The 12,150-nt window shown below is 39.5% G+C and overlaps 1 long non-coding RNA gene across 1 annotated transcript; it reads right to left on the bottom strand.

The window, feature by feature from the left end:
* Window positions 1–1,239: 1,239 nt before the first annotated feature.
* On the bottom strand, window positions 1,240–11,761 carry LOC109564873 (uncharacterized). Its single transcript, XR_002181557.2, has 2 exons — window positions 11,547–11,761; window positions 1,240–5,432 (listed from the first exon to the last, which is right to left on the bottom strand). It is a non-coding gene; the product is annotated as an uncharacterized lncRNA (long non-coding RNA).
* Window positions 11,762–12,150: the final 389 nt, after the last annotated feature.

Here is a 12,150-nt window from a genome sequence, read left to right as displayed (position 1 = left end):
TATGGGCCATTAGAGGATCAATGGGTTCACTGAAATGCACACCTTTTGGTGAATTCAAGACATTTCTTCCCCTTAGGGTCACTGTGATGGCTTGAGTGTCTGGAGCTTCCAGAAATGCACACAGTAGAGAGATCCTAAGTGATAGTGTCTCAATAATTAAAAATCAACCTTCAGAGCACAAATATAGAGTAATTTTAACATCTTATGTTGCAAAAATGGAGTCAAACTAGGTCTCAGATGACAGAATTCTCTCTCGATTGTAGCTTTCTGCAAATTTATACTTGCTCATGCCCTGTTTAGCCCTTTTTGTATGATTTTTCAAAAATGTTTAAAGATTTGCTGCATTGATATCTACTATATTTTCATGTAATGTCAATGTGAATTTATTTAGTTTAAAGGATTTTTACACATCAGATGACAATGTAAGTATTCATTTAGTTTTGGACATGCCAGGCACAGGTGGGATCCTAGATTCCTGATCAGGGATTGAACCAGTGCCCACTGGAGTGGAAGTGCTGAGTTTTAACCACTGAAAGTGAAAGTGAAGTCACTGAGTCGTGTCCACCTCTTTGTGACCCTATGGACTGTAGCCTACCCAGCTCCTCCATCCCTGGAATTTTCCAGCAAGAATTTTGGAGCGGGTTGCCATTTCCTTCTCCAGGGTATCTTCCAGACCCAGGGATCTAATCTGAGTCTCCCGCATTGCAGGCAAACTCTTTACTGTCTGAGCCACCAGCCTGGAGCACCTGAAATGTCCCTCAGTGTGAGTTTAGAAGGAAATGACTAAGATATCCAAGATATGGCCACTGGTTTGACTGATTTCATTATCTGGTCCTTCTGACAGATTAGGATTAGTAGAAAAATAGACGTATGGAATATGGTGGGATAGATTATCCCATAGATTTTCCTGGGAAGAGAAACCTAAATCTAGTGAGACAATTGGCTGCATATCAGTAAAAACCACATAGGTTCCAGTGTTCATTCCATGTAGCCCATACACACACATACACTCTCTCTCCCCAATGTATGTTGGACTTGAGATCAAAGTAATATTTAGAAAACATTGAGGATATTGATACAAGTATAGTAGCATATTTTTTTCATACTTAGGATTGAATAAGGTTTGTTTTTCGTTTCTTTTCTTTTGGCCTTGCTGCCCAGCAGGCAGGATTTCAGTTTTCCAATTGGGGATTAAACCCAGGACATGGCAGTGAAAGCATGGAATCCTAGCCACTAGACTACCAGGAAACTACCAAGAATGTCTTTATTATACAAAAGAGGCGCACAGGCATAAAGAAAATGATTGAAAGACTTGCTTACACACAGAGACTGAATTACATACCCATATACACAAGTGCACAGAAAACTTTGCCTGAAACAAATCGCATAATAATAATAATGCCTATGGCAAAAGACACCAAAAAAAAATTTTTTTTTACAAACCTAGTTACATCTGGTTTAAAGTAAATTACATTTAATTTAAAAATATGTGCAGTGTGAAAGTGCATCTCAAACTCAGAAGCAAGAAAAGTGTGAATTTTTTTTTTCTAAATTCAACATATCTGTATCAAAATTTCAACTCTCAAGGGTGGCAGCAAAATTTACCTTGGTTGTTATTTTAGGTTCCTTCAACCTATTTGGCTTCCCTGGTGGCTCAACTGGTAAAGAATCCACCTGCAATGCAGGGCAGCTGGGTTCGATCCCTGAGGTTGGGAAGATATCCTGGAGAAGGGAAAGGCTACCCACTCCACAGAGTCAGACACGACTGAGTGACTTTCACATTCAAACTATTTTATGTAATTAAAAAAGTTAAATTATCTGAATTTGTGTTACTAAAACAGAAAGTTCAGTTTCTTTCTGTGTGTGTGTATTTTGATTGGCATCATTACAGTTTCTCATTCTGTTATAAATTATCAGTATCTTGAACACAGTGTTGTTTGACTCTCACATTTCAAACAGCTAAAGATCTAAAAATTTCACTCCCTGGTATATACCCACAAGAGTTGAAACTAAGAACTGGAACAGATATTTGTACATCTCTGTTCAAAGCAGCACTATTTACAATAGGCAAATGGTGGAAGTGTTCATCAGTAAATGGAAGAATAAACAACATGTGTTATGTACATTTAATCAAATATTATTTAGCCCTCAAAAGGAAGGAAATTCAAACATATGCTACAATGTGGATGAAAGGTAAAGTCATTATGCTAAGGAAAATAAACCATCACAGAAGGATAAGTAATTTCACCACATTTAAGTAAAATTAATGTGCATCGTCTCAAGGGACACTAACAAAAAGAATAAATTGTAATGGGATAATGTTCACCTTAGTAGTTTTGTTTTATTGAGAGGATACTGTGCTAAGGGCACAGGACCATAATTTTTTGCAATCTTAATATGCATAAAGCTGAAAATTATGATTTTACCTAATCTTAATTATATTATTAATAAAGCATGTTAATATGTCATGAAGCAATCCACATTCATTCCTCTTCTTATTCAAAAGTTTAGTATAAAGACACAGCAGAAAGTAAATGTATTCATCTGATAAACATTCACCAACTATCCTCACGAACTGCATTATCTTAGGGAATCTAGTGGGTAGGAGTCAAGATCTAGATTTTTATGTAATATTAGATAAGAGGAACAATCTGTGTAAATAATCATTGTTTTATTTCCATGGCTTTAATTACAGAATGTGTAATGATCTGATAATTTACCTGGAGAAAAAGAAATACATTATGAGGATTACATAAAAAATAAATATATTTATTGTATGTTGTAGAACCCCAAGATACTTGAGATGAACATGAAGCAAATGAGATGGTCCAGGGCACATATCCAAGATAGCCTATGTGGAGAATTTCTTCAGCTGATGTCCAGAAAAGTGGTTTTGGAAGGTATCATGGTGACCTCAAATGTTTGATGGAATCCTCATTCACTCAGAAATTACAATGAAAAGTTATGAGTTTCCATGTAAAAGTGCTATCTAGAGGCTTGATTTCCTTAGTCACAGAATTGGGGTCTGGCAACACTGAACCCTAGGCCCTTGTTGATAAATGAGGACCTAGCTCTGAGTCTAAAGACAAGGATAGGGAATGGGACATGGAGATTGGCATGTCCCATGGATGTCCCTGTGGAGATGCGGATGGATGACATGTGCAGATTGGATTGCAATGAAATGTGTAAGAATGATAGGCACTCTCCCTCCCATCTCTCCCCACTCCTTTTTATTCCATTTTCAGTAAGTTATAGGGAATAATGATCAAAGAATATCAAGGAATTTTACAAAGGGAGGGAGAAGTTGTTACCAAAACTGGACAGACAGATTTCTTTTCTCATCCTGGATCTCCAGCCACTTTCAGAAGTGGAATTTTCTCAGATGAAGCCACAGCTACAGCAAGGTGAGAAAAAGAAATGGTGAATGAATGTGACTATGCCAGAAAGTTTGGATTTGTATAAACAGTGATGGCTAAGCTAAAACAAAGATGTGGGAGGGACAAATTAGAAGATTGGGATTGACATATACACATTGCTATAAAAAGTAGATAACTAATAAGGACCTACTGTGTAACACAAGGAACTCTACTCAATACTCTATAATGACCTATATGCAAAAAGAATCTTAAAAGGAGTGGATATTATGTATAAGCATAACAGATTTACTTTTCTGTACACCTGAAAGCAACTAACATTTATATAGTAAATCAACTATAATCTAATAAACAGTGAAAAGAAAAGAAACCAAGATGTGGGAATTCACAAAAGCAGCACTGGACAGCTGAAAATTACTTTGGGGAGCTTGCTATTCTGAATATTAGGTATTTATGCTAAGATGGTTCTTGTTATATCTATATCTTCCTGTCCCCATGAGTATTGTATTGCATGGAAAGAAGAGAACAAGTGAAAATTCTACAAATATACCAACTAGGAATGTGAATTTCACAATGTCACAGGTGGTTCCCAACTCTTCTTTAGAACAAATTATTTATTTACTTAATGTGCCAGGTTTTTGTTGTAGCATTTGAGGTCTTGATCTTCTTTGTGGCATCCAAATTTTTAGATGGAGCTTGCAGCATGTTTACATTTTCGGCATGTAAACTCTTGGATTAAGCATGTGGGATCGAGTTCCAACACCAGAACTGGAACCCAGGTCCCTGTATTGGGAGCCTAGAATCTTAGCCACTGGACTACCATGAAAGTCCCTTCAATTCTTTTTGTTTCAAGTTGTGTCACAGAGGAAGGTCAGTCAAACCCAAAAACCCCACATAAGCATTCCAGAGACCCCTAGCTACATCAATGCGCTTTATTATTTCTACTGAACCAGAAATTCACATGAATACAACTTTGGAGCTTCCGTTGTGGCTCAGCTGGTAAAGAATCTGCCTGCAATGTGAGAGACCTGGGTTCAATCCCTGGGTTGGAAAGATCCCTTGGAGAAGGGAAAGGCTACCCACTCCAGTATTCTGGAGAATTCCACGGACTGTATAGTCCATGGGGTCATGAAGAGTTGGACACGACTGAGGGGCTTTCACTTTCATTTATCAGGAAACATTTCCTATTCCTCTTGGTGCTGGTCATCCTTTCCCTGCAGGCATTCATCAACATAAAAAATTCAAAGTGTGCTAAATTCTGTGACCTGTTTGAATCCATGTCTCAGAGCACTATCTCTTAATCCAGCCCACCTTTCCTTTGCCTGGTGTTAGGAGAAAAAGGGCAGGCAGTGAACGATGAAAGTGAATGGGATCAAATTTTCCATTCTCAAGTTTGACTTGTAAGGATCAGTAAGGATAGGATTCTATCTTCTTGCCTTAACATCTTAGAGAATATACTTCTAGAGGGGTGGAGGGAAAGAGATTTTCCTGGTGGATGATTCTTTATATGGCCAAAATATCAATTACAGACACAGGGATAATTTCTCCAATATCATCTTCCCATTGACAAGTGATAAAGACCCATCCCTCCTTGAAAGATGATGTGTATTCACAAAATGGCATCATGATCCCACTTGTTAAAACACAATGCACTCCTGATATTATTTGCCGGCTCCTGTGACATTTCCTAATCCCATTTGTACATTTCACAAATATGTTATAACACATCTCTTCAATGTCCTCATATGATGCTTGGAGGAAGAAATGCTCTTTAGCACAATAAAGCCTATTGTGAACACGTTTCCTCTTCATTTCTAGATTGCAATAATCTTCGTCAGTCAACGGCATTTCAGAATCAATAATAACATGGGTTTTGAATGCTTCCTTGGTAGGTGGTTTGGTAGGCCCTGTAGCATGTAAGTCATCTATATAGTCTTCTAATTCTTCTCGTCGTTCATCTGATAAATATGAATCATTTATCCTCACAAACTGCAGTGGCTTCAGCAGCAGGAAGAGCAGAAACAGGGGCTGCACGTTGATCAGAGTCCCCATGTTTCCCTGAAGGGAATATAAGAGAGAAGGAGTTATATCTACCGTGAGGCTGTGCCTTCTGGTCCTATGCAGGCCCATTTCTACCACCTTTTGCTGTTCTGAGCTCTAAGACTTTGGACCATTTAAAAATTGACAACTCAGGATCTATTTCAATACCTGTAAAATATTTACTCCAAGGTGACCTTAGGAGAGCTATACTCAATCTAGAAGACTGAGGGTAAGAGAGGGAAAGGTGAAGGAAAATGGAGAGAAAAGGAGAAAGGCAGAGAGAGACAACAGTGAAGAGAGAGAGAGAGAGAGAAGGAAACAAGGAAGAACTGAGGAAGAGAGCAAGAGAGAGATGAAGGAAGGAAGGGAAAGAGGACAAGAGGTCGAGAGGGCACTGAGGCAGGTGGCAGAGAAGAAGCTCATGCGCTCCCTCCTTCTGAAGTAAATGTATCTGTTCTCTTCCTGGAGTTAAGAACTTGCTCTAAAGAGCTGTACATGATCCCCTTTTCCCCCTCACCAACATCTTGCTTTTCTGAGGACCATTGTTCATCTTGGGCTTCCCTCATAGTTCAGTCAGTAAAGAATCTGCCTGCAATGCAGGATACTCAGGTTTGATTCCTGGATCAGGAAGATTCCCTGGAGAAGGAAATGGCAACCCACTCCAGTATTCTTGCCTAGAGAATCCCATGGACAGAGGAGCCTGATGGACTACAGTCCATGGGGTCACAAGAGTTGGACACTACTGAGTGATTTCACTTCACTTCATTCTTCATCTTCTGACTTTCTCCTCTTGCTCATTTCTGACCATCAGTATCCTTGCACAAGGGATCAAGCAAGATCCATCATGTCAAATGAGCACCAAATGTGTGTGGATTGGTCTAAATACTATTACCATCACCTCATTGCCTGGAATTGTGGGTCCATATTACAGTCTCCTAGGCCACCTCTCCCCACTCAGAAGAACTCTTTCACTAAGGTACATTACTGACCTTGTGAGTCTTTTTTTAATCTTTTCTTTAAGGAAGACTTCATGTTTCCTTCTCAGGTTTTCCTGTCTCTAAATTCTTCCCATCCTGTGTGCCTATCTGCCATCATGGTACCCTCATCATCAGACTTCACAGTCACAACTTTCCTTCCATATGTGTGCATCTCCATGTCTATTCACCCCACTGGAGGCTGCACTAATATTTCCCCAATACCTGTCATATACATAAACAAGTGTCTTTACCACACAAATATGGGAAACTGGGTAGTTCCTTATATTATTTCAAGAATTCTCCTACTTAAAAAGAAATGGAAATATTTAATATAGCACCTACTTCTGAGGCACATCTTTATAACGCTTCATGCTAAATATGTTAAGGGACTTTAAGAAAAACATTCCTTAAGGGAACCATCTTACCTGTCTCCTGAGAAACCTGTATGGGGGTCAAGAAGCAACAGTTAGAACCCTGTATGGCACAACTGATTGGTTCAAGATCGAGAAAGGAGTAAGACAGGGCTGTCTTCTGTCACTCTGTTTGTTTAACCTATACACTGAGCGCATCATGAGAAATGCCAGGTTGAATGAGTTACAAGCTGAAATCAAGACAGGCGGGAGAAATATCAACAATCTCAGATATGCAGATGATACCACTCTAATGGCAGAAAGTGAAGAGGAACTAAAGAGCCTCTTGATGAGGGTGAAGGAGGAGAGTGAAAGAGCCAGCTTAAGACTAAATATTAGAACAAAAGACTAAGATCATGGCACCTGGCCCCATTACTGTATGCCAAATAGAAGGGGAAATGTGGAAGCTGATACATTTCCTCTTCTTGGACTCCAAAATCACTGCAGACAGTGACTGCAGCCATGAAATCAGAACACAGTTGCTTCTTGGCAGGAAAGTGATGACAAACCTAGAGACAAAAGCTGAGACATTACTCTGCTGACAAAGGTCCATATAGTCAAGGCTATGGTCTTTCCAGTAGTCATGTACGGTTGTGAGAGTTGGACTGTAAAGAAGGCAAAATGCCAAAGAGTTGATGCCTTCAAATTGTGGTGCTGGCAAAGACTCCTGCAAGTCCCTTGGACAGCAAGGAGATCAAAGCAGTCAATCTTAAGGGAGATCTACCCTGAATATTCACTGGAAGGACTGATGCTGAAGCTGAAGCTCCAGTATTTTGGTCATCTGACGTGAACAGATGACTCATTGGAAAAGTCCCTGATGCTAGAAAAGAGTGAGAGCAGGAGAAGAGGGTGTCAGAGGATGAGATGGGTGGATGGCATCATCAACACAATGAACATGAACTTGGGCAAACTCCAGGAGATGGTAAGGGACAGGGAGACCTGGCTTACTGCAGTCCAGGTCACAGTTGTGACCTGTGGCCCAGAAAATAGGCCCAAGTGCTAGACATCAGGGCACAGTCTACTATTGAGTGGAAAGTGGTATCATTTATAGAGGATTCTTGGGTCTATTGATCACTTTTTAATCCCTGTCCAGATCTGACTGTTGAGCAATAATTCTTCAAGGAGGCTTTCTTCCCAGGGGAAGGCAAATACCTCAGGTACACTAGAGAGCAGGCTTCTTGGCCTATCTTGGCCCATGGTCTTTTGCCTCATTTATTCTTTGTATGGTCAAAGCTTCAGAGAGTGGATATGTTAAGGACGGGGCTGCAGATATCCTGATACTGGGAATACTGACCTCCCGTAAGAGTGGCAGAGCTTGAAACAGGAAAAGAGAAGAGCAAAGTTGAATGGCTGAATTAAGTACATTCTTGTGGTTGCCTTAAAGTAAAAATAAAAATCATAAATAACAATGCCTAAGATCATAGGCAAGTATACGCCAAGCCCTGAGTTCAGCACTAAACAAACATCATCATCCAAACAAGCTTATGATAAAGATATTCTTATAGCTTTGTTTTTGTTTTGATAGTAAACAGTATCTCTTTGTGAAGGGACATTGCTTCAAATTTTACTTTAGGTCTGGCAGAATCTTGGTTCAAGCCTTTTTCACATGTCAGTCTGATTTTCACATCTCTGTTCCTCAGTGCTATTGTATGACTTCCTTCAGTCTCGCTTCCCCACCTGAGGCTAGAATGTACCTCCTTCCCTAGGTTGACTTTGTAACTCTAGGAGAAGAGACTACCAGAAACACACAGACCACCGAAGTGGCCAGTACTAAACTTGTCTCTGAGTCACTGCTGCTGCTGCTAAGTCGCTTCAGTCGTGTCCAACTCTGTGCGACCCCATAGATAGCAGCCCACCAAGCTCCCCCATCCCTGGGATTCTCCAGGCAAGAACACTGGAGTGGGTTGCCATTTCCTTCTCCAAGGCATGAAAGTGAAAAGTGAAAGTGAAGTCGCTCAGTCGTGTCTGACTCTTAGCGACACCATGGACTGCAGCCCACCAGGCTCCTCTGTCCATGGGATTTTCCAGGCAAGAGTACTGGAGTGGGGTGCCATTGCCTAGAGATCTATAAAAAAAGATCCATTTTCCTCAAAGCCTAGCTGTGCTGCTGCAGAACAGTTTTCTGTTTTTTTGTTTGTTTACTCCACTGTGTTCTTGGTAGAAAAGAAGTCTTCGAATGGGGCAATTCAAGTTATTTTCTAATACTGAAAATAACCCAGAGACCCTGACCAAGGTGGAGATGGATATCAGTATTTGTGGTCTCTGTGCCTCTTGGGCTGGAAAGAGCAGGACAGGGTGAGCATGGGCAGCAGAGTTGAGGCTCCTGTAGCACCAGGGCCAGGACAGCCCTTCATTTTGTATATCCTCTAACCTCTTCATCCTTTGTTTATGAATTCATGCTGTGGTTTCAGGCTTCTTAAAATCTTCACTCACCCCCAAGTATATGCGTTTTCACTTAAACGCTATCTTATGTCTTTATGGATTTTCAGAAAGTTTAAGCCTTTCATCCATCTGGAATTTATATTGAAGTATAAAAGGTGGTGATTTTTTTTTTTCACATGGTTTATATGTAATTTCAGTACTGATTTTTTGGAGAATAAAGTTCATTCACTCATCTCTAAGTTAAAATTTTACCTTATGCTCTGTAACAACCTAGACAGGTGGGATGGGGAGGGAGATGAGAGTGAGGTTCAAGAGGGAGGGGGACAAAAGTATACCTATGGCTGATTCATGTTGATATTTGGCAGAAAGCAACAAGATTCTATAAAGCAATTATCTTTCAATTAAAAAATAAATTAATTTTAAAAAGTTAGCTTATGTATTTAACAGGGCTTCCCATGTGGCTCAGATGGTAAAGAATCTGCCTGCAAAACAGGAGACCCAATTCAATCCCTGGATTGGGAAAATCCCCGGAGAAGGGAATGCCTACCCACTTCAGAATCTTTGCCTGGAGAATTCCATGGAAACACAGCCTGGCAGTCTACAGTCCATGGGGTCACAAAGAGTCAGACAAGACTGAGCAACTAACACTTTCACTTATGTGTATGATAATTCTTTTTCTGAATGATTCACAGGACTGGAAAAGATTAGTTTTCATTCCAAACAAATGAAGGTAAATGTCAAACAATGTTCAAACTAGCTTTTTTTGTTGTTATTTTTAAATAGTAAATTTAATTTTTAAATTTAAAAATTTTCAGTTTTAACATTGAAAAATGTTCAAATTGTGCTCATTTCTCATGCTAGCAAGGTAATGCTCAAAATCCTTCAAGCTAGGCTTCAGAGTTCATGAACCGAGAATTTATCATACGTACAAGCTGAGTTTAGAAGACGCAAAGGAACCAGAGATCAAATTGCCAACATTCATTGGATCATAGAGAAAGCAAGGGAATTCCAGAAAAACATCTGCTTTTGCTTCTTTGACTACGCTCAGGCCTTTGACTGTGAAATCACAACAAACTGTGGAAAATTCTTAAAGAGATGGGAATACAAGACTACCTTACCTGCCTCCTGAGAAACCTGTATGCAGGTCAGAAGCAACAGTTAGAAGCAGACATAGAACAATGAATGGACTGGTTCAAAATTGGGAAAGGAGTATCTCCAGGGTGTATATTATCACCCTGTTTATTTAACTTCTATGCAGAGTACATAATGTGAAATGATGAGCTAGAGAAACCCAAGCTGGAATCAAGATTGCAGGGAGAAATATCAACAATCTCAGATATGCAGATGATACCACTCTAATGGCAGAAAGCGTAGGGGAACTAAAGAGCTTCTTTGATGAGGTTGAATGAGGAGAGTGAAAAAGCATTTTGTTGTGAATGGACCCAGAAATTTGTGCTTTAAACAAATTCACAAGGCTTTCCTCTTTACTTTTAAACTTGTTTGGGAGTGTTAAAGCAGCTTAGAGTATAGGATGGGAGGGGCCTGAGAGGGGCTGTCTGTCTAGAGCATTTTCTCCTAAAGTGTGGGTCCTGACTCCCAGGTCAGAACTCTCTATTTACAATTTAAAATAACTGAGACTAGTCAAAGGCTCCTTAGGTACATGAATATATATCTCTGAGGGATCATTAAGTGTTTTCAGTGTAAATCTCTTTAAAGAAGAAAAGCAGGATTTGTAAATACAGCTTAATATGAAGCATCAATGGACAATAATCATATAATAATTTTATAGTCCCAACCACAGAATAAAAGTGAAATTTGTATCTTTCAAACTGGTAATAATTATTACAGTTTCCAAATTCATTGCTGCTGAGAGTGTGACAAGGGGAACAATCCTATATTTCTGGTTACAGTGAAAACTTTGGCAAGTGTAATAAATTTTTTTTTTAATCTGATACTTTTCCCCCAATTTCAATAGCTTGAATTCTATGTACCATATGTTAGATGGCAATATGGACAGCAAGTTTTACTGCATAGGAACAAAAATTTCAACTTCAAAAACATAAATGTCCAAGAATTTAAGGGAAATTTAAGTTGCCATGGATGTATTCATGGACACAACAAGAACACCACTACAATTGTAACTGTAAGAGCTAATATTTGAGATGATCAGTGTTCTATATTCATTGAATTATAGATTCTTAGAATGGATTATTTTCAAGACTATACAAATATATTAATCAATGAAATTTTACAGATGCAGAATATTCATAATATTACAGCAAGGGGGATGTCTGGTTTTAGCCAGACCAGGGGCAGGAGCGCAAAAAATTAACTTAAACCCAAGAGGACCTGTACCAACTCACAGAGACAGACGTCCAGGACACACAGCAGGATGAAGAAATCCAGTCCTTCACTAGACTCTTGTTTTCTCTCTCACTCCACTCTGCTTTCTATGCTAAGTTCGTGTGCAGGCAGGGCCTCTCCACAGAATGGCAGGGTAAATCATTACCACCTTTATAACACTATGTAGGGTCACTGAAAGATGTGCCATCCTCTCTCACATTCATCCAACATAGAAAATAACCTTTCTGATCGGGCTCGTCTTTGTCACGTGAATAAATCCAGGAATGTGAGTTCCCCTTTTTGGTCCACCTGAAGTTCATGCTTTTTTCTGAGAAGAGAAGGCAAAACCACACAGGTAAAACACCAGCAGAACTGCAATTGCTGACAAAAGGCTGCTCCCTTGTAATACAAACAAAGGAACGGACACCAAATACAAAAGTAGCAAATGTCCATTTGAAAAGGCGGGGGAAAATCAAAACACAGAAGATATGTACAACGTGGTCCTAAGTAATATTTGAAATAAAGATTACATAGTGAGGGAAGGGGAGCCCCAAACATAACCTTATTCAACTGCTGTTTCTGAGCAGTTTATTTCTTATTGTGATCTTGAAAGTTGTCAGTTTC

The sequence above is a fragment of the Bos indicus genome, chromosome 10 (genome assembly GCF_029378745.1).
Source record: "Bos indicus isolate NIAB-ARS_2022 breed Sahiwal x Tharparkar chromosome 10, NIAB-ARS_B.indTharparkar_mat_pri_1.0, whole genome shotgun sequence".
Lineage (NCBI taxonomy): Eukaryota > Metazoa > Chordata > Mammalia > Artiodactyla > Bovidae > Bos > Bos indicus.
Note: the sequence above shows the minus strand (reverse complement) of the source record. Positions and strands in the feature narration are given on the sequence as shown.